The sequence below is a fragment of the Crocuta crocuta genome, unplaced genomic scaffold (assembly GCF_008692635.1).
Source record: "Crocuta crocuta isolate KB4526 unplaced genomic scaffold, BGI_CrCroc_1.0 scaffold29, whole genome shotgun sequence".
In the NCBI taxonomy this organism is placed as follows: domain Eukaryota; kingdom Metazoa; phylum Chordata; class Mammalia; order Carnivora; family Hyaenidae; genus Crocuta; species Crocuta crocuta.
The window spans coordinates 5,079,003-5,097,254 of NW_027533280.1; the positions used below are offsets into that span (position 1 = coordinate 5,079,003).

Consider the following 18,252-nt stretch of genomic DNA (forward strand, 5'->3'; position numbering starts at 1 on the left):
CACTGAATACTGCCTACTCACCCCACCCTCTACAAAATAGCTGAAATAACTTTTCCCAGAAATATATAATGGAATACAAGATGTTCTGTAACCAGAAGCTTCTCTAGCCAGAGTCTAGTAAAATAGGTTCCTCCATTGTAGAAGGTCTCAGAGCCTTTTAACAATTAGTATTTTTTGAGTACTAACTACTTGTCAAGCACTATATCAGTTCCCTTATTTCTATTATCTCATTAAATCCTTATAATAAATCTATGGGACAAAGGATGTGAGAACTAAAGAAGAGGGTAGAGCCAGAACTTGAACCCAGGATTCTGATTCTAGACCACTGTGCTATTCTGCATCCCACAGAGCAAACATTTACTAAAATGGGCAAATTAGGGCCACCTGGGTGGCTCAGTCGGTTAAACATCTGACTTTGGCTCAGGTCATGATCTTGCAGTCTGTGAGTTCGAGCCTGGTGTCCTGCTCTGTGCTGACAGCTCAGAGCCTGGATCCTGCTTTGGATTCTGTGTCTCCCTCTCTCTCTGCCTCTCCCCCATTTGTGTTCTCTCTCTCTCGAAAAATAAACAGTAAAAGAATTGGGGCGCCAGGGTGGCTCAGTCGGTTGAGCGTCTGGCTTCAGCTTAGGTCATGATCTCGTGGTTCGTGGGTTCGAGTCCCGTGTCAGGCTCTGTGCTGACAGCGCAGAGCCTGGAGCCTGTCTTCGGATTCTGTCTCCCTCTCTCTCTGACCCTCCTCTGCTCACTCTCTCTCTCTCAAAAATAAGTAAAACATTAAAAATTTTTTAAAAATTAAAAAAATTAAAATGGGCAAATTATTCCTCTCTCTTGAGATGCTTTGCTGAGGCTGAAAGCTGGAAATTTCCTCCACCAAGGTAGCCTGTGGCTTACTAGGAGAAGAACTCAGATTTAAATATCATGTTCTCATGTGGACCTTCCCAAATCAAAGTCTACCTCTGCTACTCGTTTTCACAACATCCTGTTCTTCCCTTTCATATCACTTACTACAGTGTTAAACTAGATATTTGAATTTATTTATGGGCTAAGCATAGTCTTCCCACTAGAATATCAACTCCATGCTGGCGGAGATTTTTGTCTTTTTCTCTGCTCTGTTCCCAGCACCTAGAACCATCCCTGGTCAACAGGGATGCCTCAGTGAAAATGCTGAGTCAGTGAACGCATTTGGCCAACCCATTTTCTCTTTCTGTAGCTGATAGTCTCGTTTTGCAGGGTGGGGTGGGTAAAAAAGAACTTGCTGAACTCAAAACTCGGGAAAGATTCTGGACTTGAACTGACTCTAGGGAAACCAGAGGTTTAAAAAAAGATCCCTGGAGGGTTAACTTTGAATCACAGCTGATTTCCATCAAGGTCAGGCCTGGCCAAATTTCTCAGCGGGAGAAATCCATCCACTGTGAGAGGTGAGCTCTGCCTGAATTAGGACTCTAGAGCTGAGGGAGCGGGCCCCAATTTCTTCTCAGCCCCTCTTCCAGCCTGAAAAGACCCCCATACACCTATCTGGTTGCCCACAGGAGAACACAGGGGACTACTCACAGCAGTAGCCTTTCCACCTGGTTCCTTTCCAAATTCCCATGTTTAATTATTTGAAATGCATCTGGGCCATCAGCTGAGCGCTACAGTTCTTCACATTTACCAGCAGGGGGCGGTGCTACTTTAGGGCTCAGCCCAGCTGGGTCTGCTCGCTGGCAAATTCAGGGAGCAGGAATCTGGAAAGGGACATCTTTTCTCCCGCCTGTCCTTCCCAGGCCCGCCAGACCCATCTCATCCACACTACTTCTGAAAATCAGAAGGGTGAGGATGAAAGTTTTCATAACGGAAAACCATTTGCTTGTTTGTATTTCATTCATTCATTCCTCAAATATTTATTGAGCTCCTACTATGCTCCAAGCTCTGTTCTCGACTCTCAGAAAAAAACAGGCAATAGATGAAAATATCTGCCTGACCAGGCTCCAGGTAGAGGGGGAGGAGATCATAGGTGATGAATATGATGAATAAGCAAATTACATATTAGGTTAGAGGCTGCTATGTTCTGTGGAATAAAAGAAGGAAATATACTATAGTAAGAGGGAAGTGAGAGAGAGGTGTGTGTACATAATTTTAAATAAAGTGGTCAGGAAGGGTCCTGGAGAAAATGACACTTGAGCAAAGACTTGGAGAACATGGAGGATGTCTGAGGGAAAATATTCCGGCCAGAGGGAACTGTCAGGGTCAAGACCACGTTGGCATTAGTTTATAGTTTTAAAAAAGGCAAAATGATATTGTGGGAAAATTAGACATTGAAAAAGAAAATGATCACTTGTAATCCCTCTTCTGAGAAAAAACGTGTTGGTGTATATTTTTGTGGTCTATTTTTAAGCACACACACATACGAATACATGTATATATGTTCTTTTTTTTTTTTTTAACAGAATGGGGGTCATCTATGCAGTTTGCTTCATAGCCAATTGTTTGCTTAATCATATAACCAGAAGATCATTCCATGTCAATAAATATTGATTCACGTCATTACCATACCAGCTGTAGAATGTCCCATTGTATGGATGCCCCATATTTGAATCAATCATTTCCCCCTTTATTGGGCATTTAGGTTGTTTCCATCTCTCTCGTTTATAAATGACGGTGCAGCATGTATCATTTGTAACAGTTTTACAGTGTCCAAGTATCCAATTATTTCCTTAGGATGCACTTTTCCAAGCAGAAATGTTGGCCTGAAGGCTGTGCACACTTTGAAAGCTATTATACCTGAGACCTGTGTGTTTGTGGACAAGGCTGTTTGGGAGGGCTTCAGGGAGACCCTAGGGTGGCCTGAAGATGTGCTCGTTGGGATGAAATTGCCTTTTCTGAAGAGAAATAAATATCCTGCAGGAGAGTTTGTCTCCAGGGGCTGGCCATATGGGTAACTTTTATTTTAATTTTCTTCTTTACACTTTTCTATATTAATTTTTCTATATTGGGCATGCATTGCTTTTTATATTAATTTTGCTCACGAAAGCAATATTTGCTTCTTATAAAAACCAAACACAAGAGAGGTGTGGAAAGTAGAAAGGGAAGGTTCATATCTCCTCAGTAGGTGCCACAATTGATTTTGTGTGTCCAGCTTTTATTTATTTTTTTAAAAAATATTTTTATTTCTAGGAGAGAGAGAGAGACAGCGTGAGCAGGGGAGTGTCAGAGAGAGAGGGAGACACAGAATTTGAAACAGGCTCCAGGCTCTGAGCTGGCAGTCAGCACAGAGCCTGACGCAGGGCTCGAACCTACGAACCGTGAGATCATGACCTAAGCGAAAGTCGGACGCTTAACCGACCATGCCACCCAGGCGCCCCATGTCCAGCTTTTAGACATGGTCCAGCTCCGTCCACATTTCTGATTTTACTGATACATCTCTCTCCCCTGTGCTCACTCCGCTCCAGCCACACTGGCCTTCTTGCTATTCCTCAAGCGCATCAAGCTCATTTGGCCTCAGGGCCTTTGCACTAACTGTTCTCACTGCCTGGAGCCCTTCTCTCAGATCTTCACAAGGTTGGCTCTTTGTTATCTCTGTTTCTGAGCCCAAATGACCCCTCCTGAGAGAGAGGTCTCCCCTGACGCCCAGAGTAAGGAAGTCCTCCTTTGACTCTATCGCATTACCTTGCTTACTTCTTAGCACGTGTGGTAATCTGAACAGATCTAGTTTTATTTATTTGCTCCCTTATTTACTGTCTCCCCTATTAGACTAGAAGTTCCTTAGAGGCAAGGATTTTTTGTAGGTCTTGTCTACCATTGTCCAGTGGCTGGCACGTGCAAAGCGCTCATTAAACACTTCCGCATGCTATTGAATGAACGGACATACGTAATCATGCATATGCTTAAAAACCAAATGGAGAGCTCTTACAGTGCAACAACAAAATGATAAAAACCCAGTTTAAAAATGGGCCAAACGAGCACATGAAAATACACTCAACGTCATTAGTCATTAGGGAAATGTAATCAAAACCATAATGAGATACCACTTTACACCCATTAGGATGGCTATTAAAGAAAAGAACCCAGAAAATAAAAAGTGGTGGCGAGGATGTGGAGAACTTGAAACTCTTGCAGACTGCCAGTGGGAATGTAAAATGGTACAATTGCTGTCGAAAACAGTTTGGTGGTTCCTCAAAATGTTAAACAGAATTACAGTATGAACCAGCAATCACATGCCTACAGGTAGACCCAAAAGAACTGAAAACATGTGGGGGTGCTTGGGTGGCTTAGTCGGTTAAGCGTCCGACTTTCGCTTAGGTCATGATCTCTCGGTTCATGGGTTCGAGCCCCGCGTCGGGCTCTGTGCTGACTGCCAGCTCAGAGCCTGGAGCCTGTTTCAGAGTCTGTGTCTCCCTCTCTCTCTGACCCTCCCCTGCTCACGCTGTCTCTCTCTCTCCTAGAAATAAATAAAAAATATTTTTAAAAAATTAAAAAAAAAAAGAACTGAAAACAGGTACTCAAACAAACCATTGTACACAGTCATTCATGGCAGCACCATTTGCAATAGCCAAAGGGCGAAAACAACCCAAATGTCCAGCAACCAATACACGGACAAACAAAACGTGTTATACCCACCCAGTGGAATATTACTCAGCTTTAATAAAAGAAGGAAATGTTGATACTTCCTACAACATGGATGAACCTGGGAATCATGACCCTGAGTGAAAGAAGCCAGACACAAAAGGTCATATATTGTACGATTCCCTTAGATGAAATATCCAGAATAGGAAACGCCATGNGAGTTTCCTTTGGGGGTGAGGGAAGGGTTTAGAATTAGACAGAGGTGACAGTTGTACAACGCCGTGCATGTCCCAACTTTAAAGCAGTTAATTTTATGTTTTGTGAATTTCACTTCACTAACAAAAGAATGCTGTCATAACGATAATCAGTCAATCAGTCAAATTAAGATCATGTTATACACTGAAAAAATAAACCCGCATGGGCTCATTTAAAACATATCTTCTGTTCTTGCTTTCTTCACTGAATATATCTTCGATATTGTTCTCCAAGGGGCTACTTTGGTCTTTGTAATGGCTGCAGTGATTTCCACTGTGCAGAAGTCTTGAGTTATTTATTTGATCCCTTGTGGATGGATGGCCGGGTGTTTTGCCGTCACAAACAATGATGCGCGGAGCCTTTCCTCAAGGGCAGGATCAGACTGAGGGGGCTGGGAGGGTGAACAGACTTCAGCGGCGCCCCCTGTCTGCCTGCTCTGCGTGCCTAGCGCCGTGCTTCACTTTAGAGCTTGTTCAGGAAGAAGGGACAACAGAAACCAGAGGATGGTGTTCGATGGGAGACAGAGGGAGAGGAAGAGCCCAGCAGAATGTGGTTCAAGCATGGGCTTGGGAGACGGGCAGCCTGGGCTCAAGCCCACTCTGTACTGCCTCCTACCTGTGAGACTCAGGGCGGCACACCTAGCCTCTTGAAGGCTCAGTTCCTTCATCTGTCAAACAGGTACAATCACAGTCCCCACCTCATGGCACGGAGAAGATTAAGTGACCAGTCTCTGCAAGTGTATGATACAAGGCTGGGCACGGGGTAGGTTTTCTTTTTAATGTTTATTTACTTTTGAGAGAGAGAGAGAGAGAGAGAGAGAGAGAGAGAGAGAGAGTGTTTGTGAGCAGGGGAGAAGCAGAGAGAAAGGGAAGATCCGAAGTGGGCTCTGCAGTGACAGCACTGAGCACAATGTGGGGCTCAAACTCATGAACCAAACGATTGTGACGTGGGCTGAAGTCGGACACTTAACCAACTGAGCCACCCAGGCGCCCCTGCAGTAGGTTTTTAGGAAGTGGTGGTTAATATTTGTGTTGGTGTTATTTCTAGCATTGTTGCTATTTTACCTCCATAAGTAGCTAGAGAGAAGTCCAATGAGAAGTTGAAGGAAAAGGCCACTCGCTGGGTCACATAATCCATAACGCACACGTGGCAAAGAACTCATTCAGGGAGGCATCACATTCCCTGACCCCTCCAGCTTCTCGCACGGCATCCTTCCTTGCCTTGAGGAGCTCCCCCAGATGTCCAGGATGAACTCCCAGCTTTCCGAGTGGGCCGGCATCCGGTATCCAGAGAAGAACGAATCAGACTGCTCAGAGAAGGTGGGCATCTGTATTCCAGCAGGAACTCAGTGCCACGGACGGGCAAGGGAAGGGGCACTGCATGACACCATGGACCCTCAAGAGTCTCACTCCACCGGCCTCAGATGCTGGAAGACTTGAGGAGGGACAGTGAATGAGCTGTGTAGACAGAACTGCGATCCAAGACTCTCCTCCGAGGACACACCCAGGCAAGGCGACAGTGCCCCAGACAACTTTAGGGTCTGCCAAGACCTCAGCAGATGTTTCCTGATGTGTTTTGAGATCCACAGATGAGAGCAGCCGTGAGATTCATAGGAGTGTCTTCAGTTTCCAGCCAGAACCACATCTGTGCTTTTCTGTAGATGTGAAAAAAAAAAGTCTGCCTAAAATTTTCTGATGGAAGTAAGTATGCTCATAGCCAAACAAAGGTTAGAAACTGCAGATGAGTATAAAGAAGGAAAAAAAAAAACTGTCTTGAGTTCCCCCACCCAGAAATGAGCATGGGAAGCATTTCTTCTAGACTCCTAATGTATTCAGATGCATGCACTCCCCCACCCCCGTACTGTACATAATGCTTCTCATTCTGCATTTTTTTACGCTTAAAATATGTCACGAACACCTCTGCATGTCAATAAATATAGCAGAATGTATCCTTTTTAAAGGTTGCACCGTAGTCCGCAGATGCACCAGCATTTATTCGCAAACCCCTCTCTACGGACCTTTAGGTTGGTTAGAATTTTTGCCTGATTATAAGCCACTCTCTGTTGCCATCCTTGTATCTTATCTGACTACTTCTTTAGAATTAATTCCTAGTAGTGCAACTGTGGGGTAATGGCACTTTCTAAAGAGATGTGATGCATGGAACCAAACTCCTTTCCAGAAAGATGCTAATTTACACACTCACCAGCTGTGCTTTATCCCACACCCTCACTAAAACCGCTTACTTGAGAGTTGAATATATTTCCAAAGTGCTTTTTAGCCATTTTTATTTCCCTCCTCCTCTCTTCATCCTCATTCTTCTTACATTGCATTGCAGGTTTCTGTCATTTTCCCATGTAAAAAAGATGGCAATACATTACAGTTATTTTTTGCAAGGACATTGCAAATATTTTTCCAGTTTTCTGTGCCTTTAACTTACTTTACTTCATTTTTATTGTGGTAAAATATTCATGTATAACATTTACCATTGTAACGATTTTTAAGTGTATAGTTCGTAGCTTTAAGTGCACTCACATGGCTGGGCAGCCATCACCACTATCCATGTCCAGAACCTTTTCATCCTCCCAAACTGAAACTTTGTACCCATTCGGCACCAACTCCCTATTCCTCCCTTCACTCAGCCTCTGGTAACTTCTATTCTTCTTTCTGTCCCTCTGACTTTGACTACTCTAGCAGCCTCATTCTAGTGGAATTATCCCATATTTGTCCTTCTGTGCCTGGATCATTTCGCTTAGCATAACGTCTTCAGGCTTTATCTGTGCTGTGACATGTGTTAGAACTTCCTTCCTTTTTAAGGCTGGATAAGGGGCGCCTGGGTGGCTTAGTTGTTTGAGCGTCCGACTTTCGCTTAGGTCATGATCTCGCAGTTCGTGGGTTCAAGCCCCGTGTCGGGCTCTGTGCTGACTGCCAGCTCAGAACCTGGAGCCTGTTTCAGAGTCTGTGTCTCCCTTTCTCTCTGACCCTCCCTTGCTCATGCTGTCTCTCTCTTTCTCCTAGAAATAAATAAAAATATATTTAAAAAAAAAAAGGCTGGATAACAGTCCACTGTACGGATAGACGACATTTTGTTCATCCACTCATGCATCAGTGAACACTAGTATGAACATGGATGTAGAAATATCTGTCCGATATCCCACTTTTAATTTTTGTTTAATGTTAGTTTATTTTTGAAAGAGAGATGAAGCACGAGTAGGGGAGGGGCAGAGAGAGAGAGGCAGGAAGGCACAGAATCCGAAGCAGGCTCCAGGCACCGAGCTGTCAGCACGGAGTTCAATGCGGGGCTCGAACTCACGAGCCTTGAGATCATGACCTGAGCTGAAAGTCAGACACTTAACCTATTGAGCCACCCAGGTGCCCTTTGAGTCCCTGCTTTTAATTCTTTTGTGGATATGCCTAGGAGTGAATGTCCTTAACTTTTAACTTTGCCTCTTAACTTTATGACTTTTTTTCGTATGCACAGGTTTTACATTTTGAAGTATTCATCTATTAATCTTTTTTTATTGCTTTGGCTCTATACTATTTTTAAATACCTTTAGGCAAGGACTGCGTTTATTCATAACTGGGTAACAAACCACCCCATAACTCAGGGGCTTGATAAAACAATAATCATTTATATTGTTCATGAGTCAACAATTTGGACAAGACCCAGTGAGGATAGCTTGAGTTTGGCCCAAGTGACTTTAGCTGAGGCAGCTCAACTGGGGGAGTGGGGGCAGATCCACTGCTAAGAAGGCTCACTCATAAGGCTGGAGTCTTGATGCTGTTAGCTAGGCCCTCAGCCAGGGCACTAGGCTAAAGATTTCATTTCCTATCCATGTGAGTCTCTTCAAGGGCCACTTGAACTTCCTCACAGCATGGTGGCTGGGTTTCAAGAGTGATCATCCCAAGCGATGAAGGCAGAAGTGTGTAGTACTTTTGTGACTCAGCTCCAAAAGCCACATAGTGTCACTTTGGCTGCTCTTCATTTGTCCAAGCAGGCAGAAAGGCCAACCCAATTTCAAGGGGATAGGGCATAGATGCCACCTGTTGATGGAGGGGTTACAACATTCTAGAAGAGCACGTGGAATGGGAAAGATAGTGCAGGCATTTTGGGGGGAAACATAATCTTCCAAGGTTGCTTTATGGCCACAATAATTCACATGCGTCTCATATGCAAAATATATCCCTCCAAGATTTCCCAAAAGTTCTATCCCATTATAGGGTCAGGCTCAGCACTAAGACCCAGGATCTTATTATCTTAATCAGGTCCATGTACAGATAAAACTTCACAACTATAATGCGTTGGGTACCATTCCTGGAGTATCTTTCTTTTTGATCTGCCTCCCACACCCAACATACAATGGGGAGAGAGGCTTGATAACTGATATGGATAATTGATAATTGCTATGGAAATAGCTGTTCAAAGAAGGAAGAACATGGGAGATATTTAGCAATCACTGGTCCAGAGCAATTCTGAATCCAGCTGGGCAAATGTCACCTATTCCTTGATTAGGACACATTGTTGCTTTCTAGACAGTATTCTGAGACATCCTTCTTTTACCATAAAATATAGCCTGTGTTTGCAGGTGAGTGGTTTTCTTGGCTTGCTTCCTATCTCTAGGAGGTTTGGAATCCAAAGACCTCATTACACTCAGCCACAAACTGAGTAGCTTAAAACAATGGAAATGTATTCTCTCACAGTTCTAGAAGCTAGAAGTCTGGAATCAAGGTGTCTTCACATGAACTTTTTTTGAAAGGGACATCTTATTGTATTTTATTTATTTTTTAATTTTTTAACGATTATTTATTTTTGAGAGAAAGAGAGAGACAGAGCATGAGCAGGGGGTGGGCAGAGAGAGGGAGGAAGACACAGAATCCGAAGCAGGCTTCAGACTCTGAGCTGTTAGTACAGAGCTCGACGCAGGGCTCGAACCCACAAACCATGGGATCATGACCTGAGCCGAAGTTGGAGGCTTAACTAACTAGCCACCCAATCACCCCTATTTGTTTTTTATTTCAGAGAGAGCATGCATGAGTGGGGGAGAGGGACAGAGCAGGGGAGAGAGAGAGAGAGAGAGAGAGAGAGAGAGAGAGAGAGAGAATCTCAAGCGGGCTCCATGCTCAGCTCAGAGCCTGACATGGGGCTTGACCCCACGAACCTGGGATCATGATCTGAGCCAAAATCAAAGTTGGACGCTCCACCAGCTGAGACCCCAGGCACCCCATCTTCACATGGGCTTCTTCAGGACACCAGTCATTGGATTCAGGGCCTGCCCTAATCCAGTGTGACCTTGGTTTAACCAGTTACATCTGCAAAGATCCTATTCCCAAGTAAGGTCACATTCTGAGGTTTCAGTGGACATGCATTTTCAAAGGACACTACTCAACCCAATGCAGTCAGTCTTTTGAATTTAGCCATTCTAATAGGTTTGTAGTAGTGTTTATGTTCTTAATCTGCATTTCCCTAACAACTAGTGATGTTGAAACTCTGTTCATGTGATTATTTGCCACCTGTACATTTCTTTGGTAAAATGTCTGTTCAGATCTTTTGCCCATTTAAAAAGTTGTGGTATGGGGCACCTGGGTGGCTCAGTCGGTTGAGCATCTGACTTTGGCTCAGGTCATGATCTCATGGTTTGTGGGTTCGAACCCTGCGTCAGGCTTTGTGCTGACAGCTCGGAGCCTGGAGCCTGTTTCAGATTCCGTGTCTCTCTCTCTCTCTCTGCCCCTTCCTCACTCATGCTCTGTCTCTCTCTGTTTCAAAAATAAATAAACCATAAAGAAAAGTTGTGGTATTTTCTTATTATTTAACTTTGAAAGTCCTTTATGTATTGTGTATACAAGTTCTTTTTCAGATATGTGGCTTGAAAATATTTTCTCCGAGTCTGTGACTTGTGTTTTTCATTCTTTTAATGGTGTTGTTCAAAGGGAAGAAATTTAAAAAATTTTCAAAAGTCTAATTTACCAGTTTTTTAATTGTTCATGCTTCTGGTGTCATATATAAGTAATCTTTGCTTAATCCAAGGTCACAAAAATTTCTCTGTGTTCAGGCAGTTTTACAGTTTTATACTTAGGCCTATGAACCATTTTGACTTAGTGTAGTCAAATATAAAATATTTATGTATTTTTATATACATCTATATATATAGATGTATATACATCTATAGATGTATATACATACATAGAGGTATATATAAGTATAGACGCATATGTAAGTATAGATGTATATATAATATATAGATGTATATATAAATAAATATATATATAGATGAAGTGTAGAATGTCTTCTATCATCATTTCTATTCAACATTTTACAGGTTATACTTTGATAAGGCAAAGACAAGAAGTAAAAGACCTTATATTGGAGAAGAAGAAGTAAAATTTGAAGATGACATGATCACCAACATAGAAAAATCTGTTGGAAGCTACCAAAAAAGCTACTAGAACCACGAAGTTTAGGAAGGTTGCAGGATACAGGATCATTATACAAAGATCAGTTGCTTTTTTTTCTTTTTTAATACAGGCAATAAACAGTTGGAAATTGGAATTTTAAAAAATAATGCCATACAATAATATAAAAAATAAGCAACATTTAGGGATAAATCTGATAAAAGATGCACAAGACAGACTGAAAACTGCAAAATACTGCTGAGAGAAATTTTAAGAGACCTAAATAAACAGAGCAGTATAGTTGTTCAAGGGTCAGAAGTCTCAATGTTGTTGAGATGTCAATTCTCCTCAAAATGAACTATAAATTTAATACAATCCAGATCAAAATCCTAGCAAGCTTTTTGTTGAAACTGACAAGCTGATTCTAAAATTCATACGGAAATGCAAAGGACCTAGGGTAGTCAAAATAAGGTTGAAAAATAGTAACAAAGTTGCAGAACTAATATTACCTGATTTCAAGAATTATTAAAAAACTACAGTATTGAAGACAGCGCGGTGTTGGTGCAAAGGCAGACAAATAGATCAATGAAACAGGATAGAGTCTAGAAATAGACCCACATATAAATGCACAAATGATTTTTAACAAAAGTGCAAAAGCAATTCAGGAGAGAACAGATAGTCTTTTGCCCATTCTAAATCGGGTTGTTCGTTTTATAATAAAATTGACTTTCTCTTTTAAATTGAATTTTGAGAATTTTTTTAATCCACTTACCCTGGATACCAATCCTTCATAAGATATGTGTTTTGCAAATAGTCTCTCCCCGTGTGCAGCTCCTTGGCTTTTCATTTTCCTAACAGTGGCTTTGAAAGAGCAGAAAGTTTTAAATTTTGATGAAGTCCAGTTTACCAGTTTTGTCTTTATGATTTGTGGTTTTGTGTCCTGTATAAGAAATCTTAACTCAGGTCACAAATATTTGTCTCCAGGATCATCTCCTAGAAGTTATAGCATTAGGTTTTACATTTAGGTCTATGATCTGTTTCAAGTTAATCTTTGTATAGGAACATGATTTGTGTGTGTGTGCGTGTGTGTGTGTGTGTGTGTGTGTGTATGAATGTCCAGTTCTCCTAGTACTGTTTGTTGAAAAGACTATCTTTTCTCTATTGAATTGTCTTTGCACATTGGTTGAAATTCAATTGGCCACATATGAGTGGGCCTATTTCTGGGCTCTCTATTCTGCTCCATTGATCTATGCGTCTGTCCCTTTTCCTGTACCACACTGTCTTGATTACCGTAGCTTTATAGTAAGTCTTGAAATCAGGTAATAAAAGCCTGAGGTCTTTTCTCAGTTGGAGAATTTTTTTTTGCCATCTGGAGAAGCCTCGGGAATGAGAAGTGCTTTTGTTTGGGGGCCCAGCAGGCCCTGGCTCCTCTATAGTTAATAGATTGTTCTTTAGACATTTTCTCCCTTTGCATTGATAATAGGTAGCAAGAAAAAGCCAGATGACACTTTCAATATTCTGCTATATCATGGAATTTATTACATATGTTTGGTCTTTCCCGCCTTACTGTCGGTGACCACCTTCCTGCCACCACAAGGTCTCCCTTTCTTTCAGTTTCTTTAGTTTTTTAATTTACTTATTTAAATCCAAGTTAGTTAATATACAGTGTAGTATTGTTTCAGGAGTAGACCCAGTGATTCGTCACTTACATACAGCACCCAGTGCTCGTCCCATCAAGTGCCCTCCTAAGTGCCTGCCACCATTTAGCCCCTCCCCCATCCAACTCCCCTCCAATGACCCAGTTTGTTCTCGGTATTTATGAGTCTCTTATGGGGGCGCCTGGGTGGCTTAGTCAGTTGAGTGTTTGACTTTGGCTCAGGCCTTGATCTCACCATTTGTGGGTTTAAGCCCCGCGTCAGGCTCTGTACTGATAGATCAGAGCCTGGAGCCTGCTTCAGAGTCTGTGTCTCCCTCTCTCTCTCTCTATTCCTCCCCCACTCGCACTCTGTCTCTCTCTCTCAAAAATAAATAAACATTAAAAAGTTTTTTTAACTAAAAAAAGTCTCTTATGGTTTGCCTCCCTCTCTCTGTTTTTATCTTATTTTTCCTTCCCTTCCCCTATGTTCATCTGTTTTGTTCCTTAAATTTCACATATGAGTGAAATTGTATGGTATTTGTCTTTCTCTAACTGACTTATTTTGCTTAGCGTAATACACTCTAGTTCCTTCCACATTGTTGCAAATGGTAGGATTTCATTATTTTTGATGGCTGAGTAATATGCCAGTAATATTTGTGTGTGTGTGTGTGTGTGTGTGTGTGTGTGTGTGTATACATACCATATATTCTTTACCCATTCATCAGTTGATGGACATCTGGACTCTCCATAATCTGGCTACTGTTGGTAATGCTGCTTTAAACATCAGGGTACATGTGCCCCTTTGAATCAGTTTTCTTATATCCTTTGGATACCTTTCTTTCAGTTTCAAAAAACATTTTCCTTAAGTCCTCATGAACATTCTCCTCAAAGCTCTATGGGCTTTTAGGACCTCCAGGGCCCTGGGAAGATCTTAGATGTGTGTTTGGGCTTAGGGTCTCTTGTGTAGTTGATCAAATGGAGCTGGAACTAGACCGGCAGGGGATGTCTCTCTCGTCATGGAGTCCCAGGGCCTCTCTGTGTGGTATCTCCACATAGGCTTCCTCACAGCATGGCCGTCTCAGAGCAGCACATGCTTGCATCGAAGCTGAAGGCTCAAGCATGAGTGTTCCAGCCTGCAAGGAAGAAGCTGCACCATCTTTTATGACCTTAGAAATGACATATGGATGGAAGCTACTTCCATCATGCTATATGGGTCCAAGCAATCACAAGTTCACCCAGGTTCAAGAGGAGAGGACATTGACTCCACCTTTCTTTTAATGTTTATTTATTTTGAGAGAGAAAGAGACAGCATGAGTTGGGGAGGGACAGAGAGAGAGAGAGAGAGAGAGAGAGAGAGAGAGAGAGAGAATCCCAAGCAGGCTCCAAACTGTCAGCACAGAGCCGGATACAGGACTTGAACTCACAAAACTCTGAGATCATGACCTGAGCTGAAACCAAGAGTCAGATGCTTAACCAACTGAGCCACACAGGTGCCCCTGACTCCTCCTTCTGATAGGGTGGTGGAAAACTTCTAGAAGAACATTTGGCAATAAGAGATACATTTGTGGCCATCTTTGCAAGGTACAATCTAACATAGTAAGGACACCTCTCATCTATGAAACTTTGTGTATGTCAAATAAAAAAAAAACCTCTCATGTCTGATAATTATTTAATGCATTTCCTCATTTTGTCTTTCTTGAGACTTTCTCTGGGGATTTAGGTATCAAAACCAGTGAGATGCTGGAAGTAGCTCACACTGGCTCCTGAAAGCTGATTGTAAAATTCTCAGGAATTCTACATGCTGGTTGTTAAACACAGCAATTATTTTAAATTACATTATATAATCTCACACTGGAATGGATTAAATTAAAAACAGGTAAAAAAAATATGCAACACTCATTACTTTCTAATTATTGTATAAATTTTGCTATTATCTATGCTCTTGAGGTGAAGTAGTCTGTTGCATCTGTGTGGCAGAACCACTGTACAATGGGGTACCACGGCGCAGCCCTTCCCAAGTCCACGTTCAGTGACTTTGCACTTGGTAGCTTGCCTTTGGCCAGAGTGGGAGCATTTCCATTACAGAAACTGGCAGTTGCTACAAATCAGGGCCTTGTGTGGCTGCTTGCCCAGCCCTAAGAAAGAGATGGAGATGGGGCACCTGGGTGGCTCAGTCGGTTAAGTGGCCGACTTCAGCTCCGGTCACGATCTCATGGTTCGTGGGTTCGAACCCTGTGTCGGGTTCTGTGCTGACAGCTAGCTTAAGAGTCTGGAGCCTGTCTTCGGATTCTGTGTCTCCCTCTCTCTCTGACCCTCCCCTGCTCATGCTGTCTCTATCTCTCCTTCAAAAAAATAAATAAAACATTAAAAAAAGAGAAAGAGATGGAGAAAACATTAATAATGCAGATTAAACTTTGAAGTGTGTTGTATTATACGCATCAAAAACTGGGGGGAATTTCTCCCAGGATTCAAGAACCATCGTCCAATTTAGTTGCTCAAGTCACTGATGGATGGGAGAAGTTCCAACATTTGAGTTCCTTGTTCCACTTTCATCTTTAAAATTTTTTTAAATGTTTATTTATTTATTTATTTATTTATTTTTTGCCATGTGTTTGTTACATTTAATCAAATTCTTCAATATTAATGCATAAAAACTTAAAACAATTCAGTCTCAACAAGAAACAGTTCGTGTTAGAAACACTAGAATAAGAGCTAACGTTCAATTTTCCATGTTCACAATGTTTGAGAAAGCATATTTTGACTATTAAAAAAGTTTATTTAACAAAAAAAGTTCAATATGAAAATGCACGACCTGATTTTTATACTGTAGTAAAACAGGTACTATGGAGGGGACATGTGGAAGCAGTTGGTTTCTTCAGGTGAACACATCCATCGTTTATACTCGTTCCAAGGCTTCTAACATGATGATGCTGTTTCCTCGAATTACCTCCATTCCAATATTGTTCTGTTGCCCACTAGTTGCCATCTCCACACATTCATCTATCACCAGATTCATAAAGGGATCGAATCCCCGCAATATTCCTTGGACATGTCTGCCACCATTTAATTTCAATGATAATTTCTTGTCCATAAATTTTTTCAACTCAGGAGGATGCGCTTTGCTCATGGTGTCTACTCGGCGAGCTCAAAGATGCCTCCAAACGGAATTCGTGGCGTCCTTCACCAATGTTTATTTATTTTTGAGAGAGAGAGACCAAGTGAGAGTGGGGGAGGGGCAGAGAGAGAGGGAGACACAGAATCTAAAGCAGGCTCCAGGCACAAAGCCCGATGTGGGGCTCAAACTCACAATTGGTGAGATCATGACCTGAGCTTAAGTCAGACATTCAACCGACTGAGCCACTCAGGCGCCCCCATTCCACTTTCATCTTAACCGTTAACATAAATGAAAACTCAGCAAATATTCATCTCAGAACCATACTCAGGGCTCCGTTTGTCAGGTCATGATGGGTGCACCATCTCAGTGGGACAATGGATACAGAGTTTGACAAAAATCAATGAAATGTTATCATTTGTGATAAACTTTTGCATATATGACAAATGTTATCAGTAACTTTTATGCTATGCATCTGTTACATTAGTAAAATTTATGACTAAAAAACCCATGTACATACATGCATGCATACGTTTTTCTAGAAAAGCCAGTTGTCACCACTGATCAAATCCTAACATTGCAAGAGCAACTTTCATTTATGAAGAAGTTAGTGAGTGTCAGAAAATAATAGCTAACATTCATTGAGTGCTAGCTCCGTACTGCGGGCTATTCTGTGTCCTTTACATGTCTTGCTTCATTTAATGCTCCCAATACCTCTGTGAGGTAGGTAGGATTATTACCATTTTCAAGATCAAACAACTAAGGCAGAGAGAGGTAGAGTGACTTGCCCAAGGTCACACAGCTGCAAAATGACAGAGCCGGGATTTAAAGCCACCGAGGCCGGATCCAGAGCCTGTGTTCTTTGTTCCAACTCTGCTGTTTCTCAAGGCCAGGGAGCTAAGTGTCCCGGAGAGTCATAAAATGATTGTAATGGTTCCAATGATGATAACAAACAGCTGACTTTTACAAAATCAAATACTTACTTTGTACCAGGCTCTATGCTAAGTGATTTCCATGTTTTGTCACGGAATTCCCAAACATCCAATTTCTGCTATTCTCCCGTTTTATAAAGGAGGAAATGGAGACACAGCCTCACTTGACCAGGAATTGGTAGGCTGGGACGGGAACGCTGCATCTGTCTGAATTTAGGGCCTGGGCTCTTTCCCACACATTCTTAGCCCGGACTCAGTCTGTTCAAAAAATGATATGACCCCAAATAGGAAGCTGGATGGAATGGATCCTCAGAGAGCGCTCAGAACCACATTTCAGCCTTGACCCCAGTTCTGGGAATGCATTTCTCTTTGGGACGTCTGCCTGCTGGGGGTGAATCTGGAGTGGAGGCCAGGCTTGGTACAGGACTTAACAAAATTGAGATTCAGTGAGACAGAGCCCTCATTTTAAGGGTTTGCACAAACCCAGTCAGGCCCTTCTGTCCACTGCCTCTGTCTCCTACTGCCTTCGTGCGAGGAACAACTACAGAGGCAGAGAGGAAATTGCAGGGCTGGGCCACAGGGAGGAAAGACAAATCTCAGCAGAGGTGGGGAGGGCTGGAAGCAGCGAGGCAGAGAGGCGTGGGGCTTTATTAATTAATTAAGGGAGGGATGTAAAGTAGGACGGAATCCACAGAGGAAGCCAGCGCTCTGTCTTGAATTTATGGGTCACTTTTCTGGTGGCAGTTCAGGTAGCCCCAAGGAGAATAGTACTTCGGTCCATTGCCTCCTGACAAGCAAAAGTGGCCTCCAAGGCAAAATGGGATGTGCCCCATCCTGGCTTATAATCGAAAGAGTTCCCTCCCCAGATTCCAGGCACTGGCCTTGGCCATGTGGAGTGGTCATGGTGGGCTGCTCCGGAGCCACACTCCAATCTGGACTGTGCTGGTACCTGCTGTGTGACCTCAGGTGAGTGAGTTGACCTCTCTGTGCCTTCAATAGCACTGCCCCCAGTGAAATGGTAATAACAGTACCTTCCTAATAGATTGCCATGAGGATTATGTGCTTGAAATGATGTCAGATGCATGGTAAGCATTCAACAACTGAGTTATTATCTATTAATAAAGGATGGAGGTCTTGGTGATGGGTAGGAGAAGAAAGTGCCTCAGTTTACCATGGATCCCACATTTGACACAAATGCCAGTGGGGGGGTGGTGGTGGTGGTATCAGGTGTCACTAATAAGAGAAATGTAGTGGGAAGGAGAGTTATGGCAGGCACTGTGGTTGCCCTCTTTTCCTTCCTTGTAAGAAGCAACCTCTGGGGGATTCTGTGAAACTTATTCCCTAATAAGAATGAAAGCATGCTATAGGAGCATCTCTCTGCTCTAAGACT

The 18,252-nt window shown here is 42.5% G+C and overlaps 1 pseudogene; it reads right to left on the bottom strand.

The window, feature by feature from the left end:
* Positions 1-15,616: 15,616 nt before the first annotated feature.
* LOC144218175 (small nuclear ribonucleoprotein G pseudogene) lies at positions 15,617-15,996 on the bottom strand (annotated as a pseudogene).
* Between the last annotated feature and the right edge of the window lie 2,256 nt (positions 15,997-18,252).